An 8,158-nucleotide genomic window follows, 5' to 3' on the forward strand; every position below is an offset into this window, starting at 1 on the left:
TCCCGCTTATTACACGGCTACTTGCCACATAAGGGAAAAAAACTGGACATGAATATGAATGTGTTTGTCACAAGATGGCGCCAAATGGTAATCTTTGTAGGCGCGGAGGGATTTTAAACATACAAGTAGTACCGGCTATGCGTTATTACTTTGGAGCGGTTATTATTCGAAAAGAACGAACCTGCAAATGTCTCAACTGACCAATCAGAATCAAGCATTCCAGAGAGCCGTAATAAAGTAAACATAATCCCAGAGAGGGGCGGGGCGAGCAGAGCTCATGGCATTTATGTCTTAAAATGAGCTGAAATTTTTCAGAGTTGATTTTGACCAGATTAAAGGGTGTTTTTTTACACTACTATTGAGAATTTTTAATCAAAGTTTATTAGAGACGTTTCATTAAGACCCTAAAGAATCATATCAACTTGTGGAAAACAGGCATCCAGATGACGCCTTTAAAATACTCATAATCAGACTACAGTTGCTTTTTTATGGATGACATGATTACATATTATTTCCACAATAGCAATAATTTATTCATAATTTATTGATTTTCACAAATTCCTCTTTTTAATTTTTTTTAAATTTCCTTTTCTGAAATACCCATACTGCTTATATACACTCAGAAAATCTTCTAGTTTTGTGGACACCCTTACCAAAAAGAAGTATACTAAGTTTATTTTATATGTATACTTCAAGTTCAAGTATATTTGAAGTATACTTCATGTAGTAAGTATACAAATATCAGTGTGTTAGTAGTATACTCGTAAGTCTACTATTTCAATACTTCTTGAGATTAAATTGGCACGCTTTATAGTATATAAAAAGTATAACATTAGAAAACTTTGAGTACACAACTAGTTTACCTCTGTGTTTTTAGTTTGTACTGCAACTATAATTAAAATGAACTTATAGGTATACTGATAGTTTGTAGCATTTTTAGTACACTTTGCTATAGTCTCAGTAAACTACTAGTTTAGTAGTTGTATACTTCGTGTATACTTGTAAGTGTACTACTATGTCCCTATTTAGGTATTAATTTGTATAGATTTTGTTATATGAATATCTGAACATACAAAACATCAAAAGAAAGAACAGGGGATCTGCTTGCAAACCAAAACGTTTTATTCTAGCTTCATTCTTTCTTTATTATCAACACATGATTGTGGGTAAGTTTCATAAATTAAAAAATAAATATTCATTTTGAACAAAAAGCTGAAAAAAGACTATGAACTGGATTCGGAATGATTATCCAAACGTTGATGGAGTCGATCAACACCCCATTACTTCATTGGTCAACATTTTATTCCATAACGTTAAACAGTTTTGATGCTGTTTTATGTCTGATGATCATTTTAATAATAATAATAATAATTCGTTACATTTATATAGCGCTTTTCTAGACCCCCACTGTCAGGGGTATCTCCTCATCCAAGATTAAGCATCTGTTGTTTTTCGCTTTCTTCTTCGTTTGTGTTTTGGAACTTCTATGCAGAATATGTGTAATAGCGCCCCTGCCCTATAATAATGAAAGCATTCTTGAAGCACAAGTATGGGTCAAATAAATTTAGACTTTTTCTAAGTATAACTGAAAAGTAATTTTAAGTATATTTCTGAGAAGTACATTAAAAGTAGACTGAAAGAATACTTCCCTATTTTTTAGTTTAAAAGAAGTATACTAATAGCGCCCTTGAATAAACTTCTTTTTCATAAGGGCATTCACACAAAGACCAGGTGGCGATACAGCATTTGATCACTGATTTACAAAAATCATTTCAGGTTTAAGAAGTGTTTCAACATTGCATTAACTACTGATGAACACATTCATTTTTATTTGAATGATCAATCAGTCGGTTATCTTACCATGTATTACTTTTGAAAAACGTTTGTCTTTCAAATAATGCACAAGTTCATATTTTTCAACTTTTTTGTCATCTGACCCTCTTTGACCTAACAAGTATCCCTGAGATATTAAAATAATCACATTCGCATGTTCATAGTTCTCAGATGTTGGTTATGGTCACATGACATGCAGGTAAACAAATGAAATATTGAGTTTTTTCATAAAGTGAAAAAACTTTGATTCATTTCAAGATTATTTGTTTTATTTAACATTTTTATGATTTATTTAATTATTAGCTTTTCATTCAACTCATAACCCCACTGCAGTTCCTCAAAAAACCTAGTTTGGGAAACCTTGTTGTAATGTTAAGTTTAATGCATGCACTTCATGTTGTTAATAACAAAAAATGGAATATATTTTCTTACTCTTTTTATTTTTATATAAATTTTTATATCAATCAATTATCCTACTTAAATCAATGTGAAGCACAAGATAGATCAAAAGTAATCTAAAAGTAGTCTGATTATATTATCTAAAATGTGTAATGTAATGGATTATGTTACTAACTACAATTTTTGTCATTTAATTTCGCAACGGATTACAATTTGTAAGTAATCCACCCAGTTCTTTGTATATGCTATGTACTGTATATGCTTTATTTTCATGTTTTTTTTTTTTTTTTTTACTATTTTCCCAAAGCACTGCTAGATGCCAGCGTTGCCTGCAGCTATGCAAAGATTTGATTTCAAAAACAGCATAGCTATTAAACTATATGGTTTTAACTCTGTATTTAACATCTCAAAGTAAAAGGAGACGCTAAAGTCTGATTTTGCTGTGGCTGGGCTTTTAAATTAAATTTTTATCATCTTAATTCAAGTGATGAAGGATTTAGAGAAGTCTGACATTAATCAATGTTGAGTAACCTGTAAGGTTAACCCTGCATGCTTTCAATGTTTGAAAATGATAAACAGTTGAAACCATTAAGCTTAGTCAGAAATTAAGAAAAAAATCAAATGTAATCAGTTACTTTACTTTAATGAAGTATTTGAAATAGTTACACTACTTATTACATTTTAAATAGGGCAACTTGTAGTCTGTAACCTATTACATTTCCAAAGAAACCTTCCCACACAGGCTGAAAAGTCTGCAAGCGAAGCTGACAATCATGTTAATGCAGAAGATGGTAAGTAGATTTACAAAATATTATCAGACTAGACTCAGGACTACATAAATACTGTCCACAGTAGTTCAAAACATCTAGATTTAGGAAATTTAGTAAAAGTAAGTAAAGCACGGTTTAAGTCATCCTTGTCATTCCAAACCTTCCAAAACTAACAACTCTGCTGTAGCTACTCATTTGAATTAGAGATTAGATTAGATTACATCTGTATCTGTCCGTTCATCTTTCTTCCTCTGTCAGTGCTCAGGTCTGCAGTCAGCTTTTCCTCTAGTTGTGGTTCAGGAGATCCTACTGAACCTGCCTGCTCATCAGGTGGTCCGTGTTTGTCGGCTGGTTTGACATGACTGGAAAGACCTAGTGGATTGTGCTTCACACTGGAGAGAGCGCTGTCGGAGAGAGGGACTTACATGATGCTTCCAGACCACCAGACAACTGGCGTCTGTTTTACTTCCTAACTAAGAATCGACATAACTTGCTCAAGAATCCCAGAGCTGATGGTAAGCCACATAATTAAGATTACACAATCATGATAAAACTGTTTTGATAAGTGTAACTATAAAAAAAGGAATGTATATATCAGTCAATGTCTCTTCTTTTATGTTCTTGTTAGATGAACTTCAAGGCTGGAATATTATACAGAATGGAGGTGATTGCTGGGCTGCACATGAAAACATACGTCAATTTCCGGATAACGAGGTCACAAAATGTTTTGTGACATCTTATGAGTATGTTTAATATTTTAGATCTTTTAAGAAGGTTTTGAGCCCATTTCATTTCAGTTCAATATTACAACATAAAATTAACATAAATTAATCATCAAGCCAATCCACACACGAATCACCTATAAACATTGTCCTCAGGTTATGTTTGAAGCAACAGCTGATTGATTTAAAGGAAGAAGGCTACAGTGACGCTTTCATGGATCAAATGCAACCTCATATCAAAATATCAGACTGGTGAGTGTTCCCTCAAACTTTCATTTCATGCTGCAGTATCTTAGTGGATTTCATTTTTTATGTGATAATTTTTTTGTGAATGACCTGTCCACCTGGGTCAATTAAATATTAATACAGTCAAGCCCTAAATTATTCATACCCCTGGCTAATTCTGACTTAAAGTTACTTTTATTCAACCAGCAAGGTTTATTTTGACCAGAAACGACACAGGCTTCTCCCAAAAGATAATAAGACGATGTAGAAGAGCCATCATTGTGGAAAAAAAATATTTCTCAGCTTTTATTTACATTTGAACAAAAAATGTCATGTCCAGAATTATTCATACCCTTTGCAAACTGTCACAGTCTATGGGAAAATCCAAAGTTCTATACCATTCCAAATAGTTCAAGCTGTTCTAAAGCATCCTAATTACCCTGATTCATTGGGAACAGCTGTTTTAATCAACTCAACAGGTGAAAAACAGAAGCTCTCTGCTGTTGGTTTGTGGACAGTCATGGCTACACCTGTGCTGGCCAGGAGGATAGTGAGAGAGGTAAAAAAGAATCCAAGGATCACCACCAAGGCCATCCTGATTAAGCTGGGCTCTGCTGGTGGCAACATCTCAGGGCAGACAGTCCAATGGACACTGCACACCGCTGGGTTCCACGGACGCAGACCAAGGAGGACACCACTTCTCCAGATAAGGCACACAAAAGTCCACTTGGCCTTTGCAAATGACAAAGAAGAAGACTTCTGTTTTATGGTCAGATGAAACAAAAACTGCATTGTTTGGCCACAATGATGTAGCCTTCATTTGGCATAAAAAGGAGAAGCCTTCAACCTTAAGAACACCATCCCCACTGTCAAACATGGCGGTGGGAACCTAATGTTTTGGGGGTGTTTTTCAGCCGGTGGACCAGGGAACCTAATCACAGTAAACAGCACCATGAAAAAATAACAACATCAGGCAGTCTGCAGAGAAACCTGGCCTTGGGCACCAGTGATCATTTCAGCACGACAACGACCCAAAACTCACAGCAAAAGTGGTGAAGAAATGATTAGCAGACAAAAACATGAACGTTTTGCAGTTGCCCAGCCAGAGTCCTGACTTAAATCCAATTGAGAATCAGGGTGATGGCAAGGAGACCCTCTAACCTGAAAGAGTTGGAGCTCATCGCTAAAGATGAAAAATACCAGTGGAGACATGCAAAAAGCTGGTCAGCAATTATAGGAAGAATTTGATTGCTGCTGTAATAGCCAATAAAGGCTTTTCTATTGATTATTGAGAAGGGTATGAATAATTTTGAACATGCCATTTTTTGTTCAAATGTAAATAAAAGATGAGTAATAATTTTTTCCCACAATGATGCCTCTTGTACATCGTCTTATTATCTTCTGGGAGACATCTGTGTCATTTCTAATAAAAAAAAATGCTGGTTGAATAAAAGTAACTTTAAGTCAGAATTTGCCAGGGGTATGAATAATTTTGGTCTTGACTGTATATCACATACTTAGAGTGAGTGAGCATAAGGCACATATGCTCAATCTAAGTCTGTTACATATTCATATTTAAATATTACATATATGCTATAGTCCATTACAGAGCCATATAAAAAGAGAGTTGCGACACTCCCATAGGCTTCCATAGGAACTGAGGAATGCGGAAGTAAAGCGTGTCATGGAGCGGTCAATAGTTCCAAACAACCAATAGCTCCTCCATTGAAGCCCATTCATTTCAGCGCTTCTCAAGCACAGTCGCAAGTATATTGAAGAAATTACTGCATTTCTTTACATTTTAACGCATCAGTTGACCTCTCGAAAAACTGGCCAATAGTGGTGTTTTATGAAGCGTGTTATAGTTAATGTTTATCGTTAAAAAAATAAACAGTTAAACTGTAAATGCAGCTGGATAACGTGAGAAACACCGTAATAGCGACCATAACCAGATACTAGTTGTCATATTTTTATGTTTTTAGTCTTTCTGCAATCTTTCTCTCACTGTAGGAGGTTGAATGAGTTTCAGTAAAGACTGCATTCAAGAAACACGATAAAATGTATGCTGAATGCAATTCGTTGCCTTGTGTTTTTTTAAACATTATTTTCATCTTTTCTATTATGTTAAATGCCATTTTTGCTTGCCTTTTATAATATTCACTTATGTTGTATATTTGAATATCATAAAACAAGAGTAAATTACTTTTTTTTATTTAACATTAAATCGTTAAATCGAAACATACTGTATAAAAAAAGAGTGTTTGATCATGTCCAAATACACATGCAGATGTATTTAACCTTAAATATTACACTAACTGTAATCTAAATACTATATTAGAAAATGTTATCTTTTAAATGGTCAGGATCATTATGGCACATATTAAGTACAAAAAAACCTCCTCAAAATATTTACTAAATAGAACTTAACTATATATATTACAGTTATTTAATTGAATAAAAGTTACACTTAAGGTGTTTGGTCACATTTGACTGCCAAAGAGTATGAGAACATATTAATTATGTCTCTTTATCACTCCCCAGAATAAAATGCGATTGTAAAGCATATTCAGAGAAGTTATCAATACACAACCAATGCACATTATGTGTTAATAATTACTCGAAATTGCTGCAAATATACTAAAACTGCTGTCTATCCTATTTAACTCCATTCAAACACATTGACAGCGCGGAGCTGTTTGGAACTATTGAGAGCTCCATGAACCACGTGACCGTGCGGCGGCGAGATCAAAGCGTGTCGCAACTCTCTTTTTATATGGCTCTGGTCCATTATAAAACGGTTAGTTCCATTCCTCAATTCTGATTGGTCAGCAGCTGTGTCGTATTCATGATAGGGCACTGCTATGACCGCTTCACTCAACGGTTTTGTGTATCATTGAACCTCCTTAGCAACCACCCTTAGCAACGTAAACACAGCTGCAGCAGTTAGGGACTACTTTTTACAGCGGAAGGCAGTTAATGATTTACTTTATGAAAACGTACAACTCAATATATATAAATTAATATATATTTTTGATTTTAATATTTTTATTGTGTGGTAACCGTTTTATAAAAGCAATAAGGTACTTGAGGCCGTGCTGTATCGTGAATGCCCTTCAGCCGTGATTTATTCACGATACAGCACGGCCTCAAGTACCTTATTGCTTACTTATTGTTCATTTTATTGGACGAATTTGCATATATTGTAATTTTATGCACAAGAAATTGAATTTGTCATCAAGAACACAGTAGCCTAACCAGTGTTAGGTACTAATCATGTTCTCACATGAAAACACATGTTGTAATTACAGTAATTGCGAGATTCCAACTTGTAAAACATCCCTGTAGAACTCATAATTACAACTTGTTAGTTTTGCCGTGCACATAATTCCAAGAAGATGTCATCTTGAAATTACGGTAATTACATAGCGTGAACGCAGCAATAATTTAAATAGGTTGATTTGACTTCTCTCCTGGTACAGGTATACTGCACACTATGATTGTGGAAGTGAGTATCGGATCTGTGTAGAGTTGCTTGATCAGAGGAAAAACCCCATCAGTATATTTCAGCCTGAGAAAGCTCTATTTCCATATGGGAACGATATGCCGTGGTGTCACGTGAGTAGAATAATACTCCAGTTCAGTTATTCCCCTGTAATCAAACTAATAGTCGATGTTTAATGGTCCCTGTGTTTGTTCTGCTTTATTTCAGATGACGCATGTCTTTAAGGATTATGGACCTGGGGTTCGGTTTATTCATTTCATTCATGGAGGAAAGGATAGACAGTTTTGGGCAGGCTGGTATGGGATACGGGTCACTAACAGTAGTGTGGAGATCTGTCCAGCTGAAGAGAGACACGAACAAATCAAATGATGAACTGTTTCAATGCAATAAATACAGACAAGAGACAAATCAGCAGTTTGCATTATGCTTGAGGGATAAGGATTCTTCGTAGCAACGTGTGCTTTGTTTTAAATCATACATTTGTGTTGTTTTACCTTCTTTTATCATCATTTATTCTTCATTCATTCATTAGTAATCGTTAGTAATTTAATTATTTCATTTAATCATGCAATCGTTTACATTAAACATATATCATTTAAACCATTTAGATACTCATTTAATTGATTCCTTCATTGATTAATCATGTATATTTTTATATTTTATATTATTCTATGTTTTTAATGTCACAGGATGATATTGTGAAACAG

The 8,158-nt window shown here is 34.4% G+C and overlaps 1 pseudogene; it reads left to right on the forward strand.

Annotated features, from left to right (window-relative positions):
• Window positions 1-3,005: 3,005 nt before the first annotated feature.
• On the forward strand, window positions 3,006-7,820 carry LOC141291434 (F-box only protein 44-like; annotated as a pseudogene).
• The last annotated feature ends 338 nt before the right edge of the window (window positions 7,821-8,158 follow it).

Source organism: Garra rufa, chromosome 18, assembly GCF_049309525.1.
Source record: "Garra rufa chromosome 18, GarRuf1.0, whole genome shotgun sequence".
NCBI classification, from domain to species: Eukaryota; Metazoa; Chordata; class Actinopteri; order Cypriniformes; family Cyprinidae; genus Garra; species Garra rufa.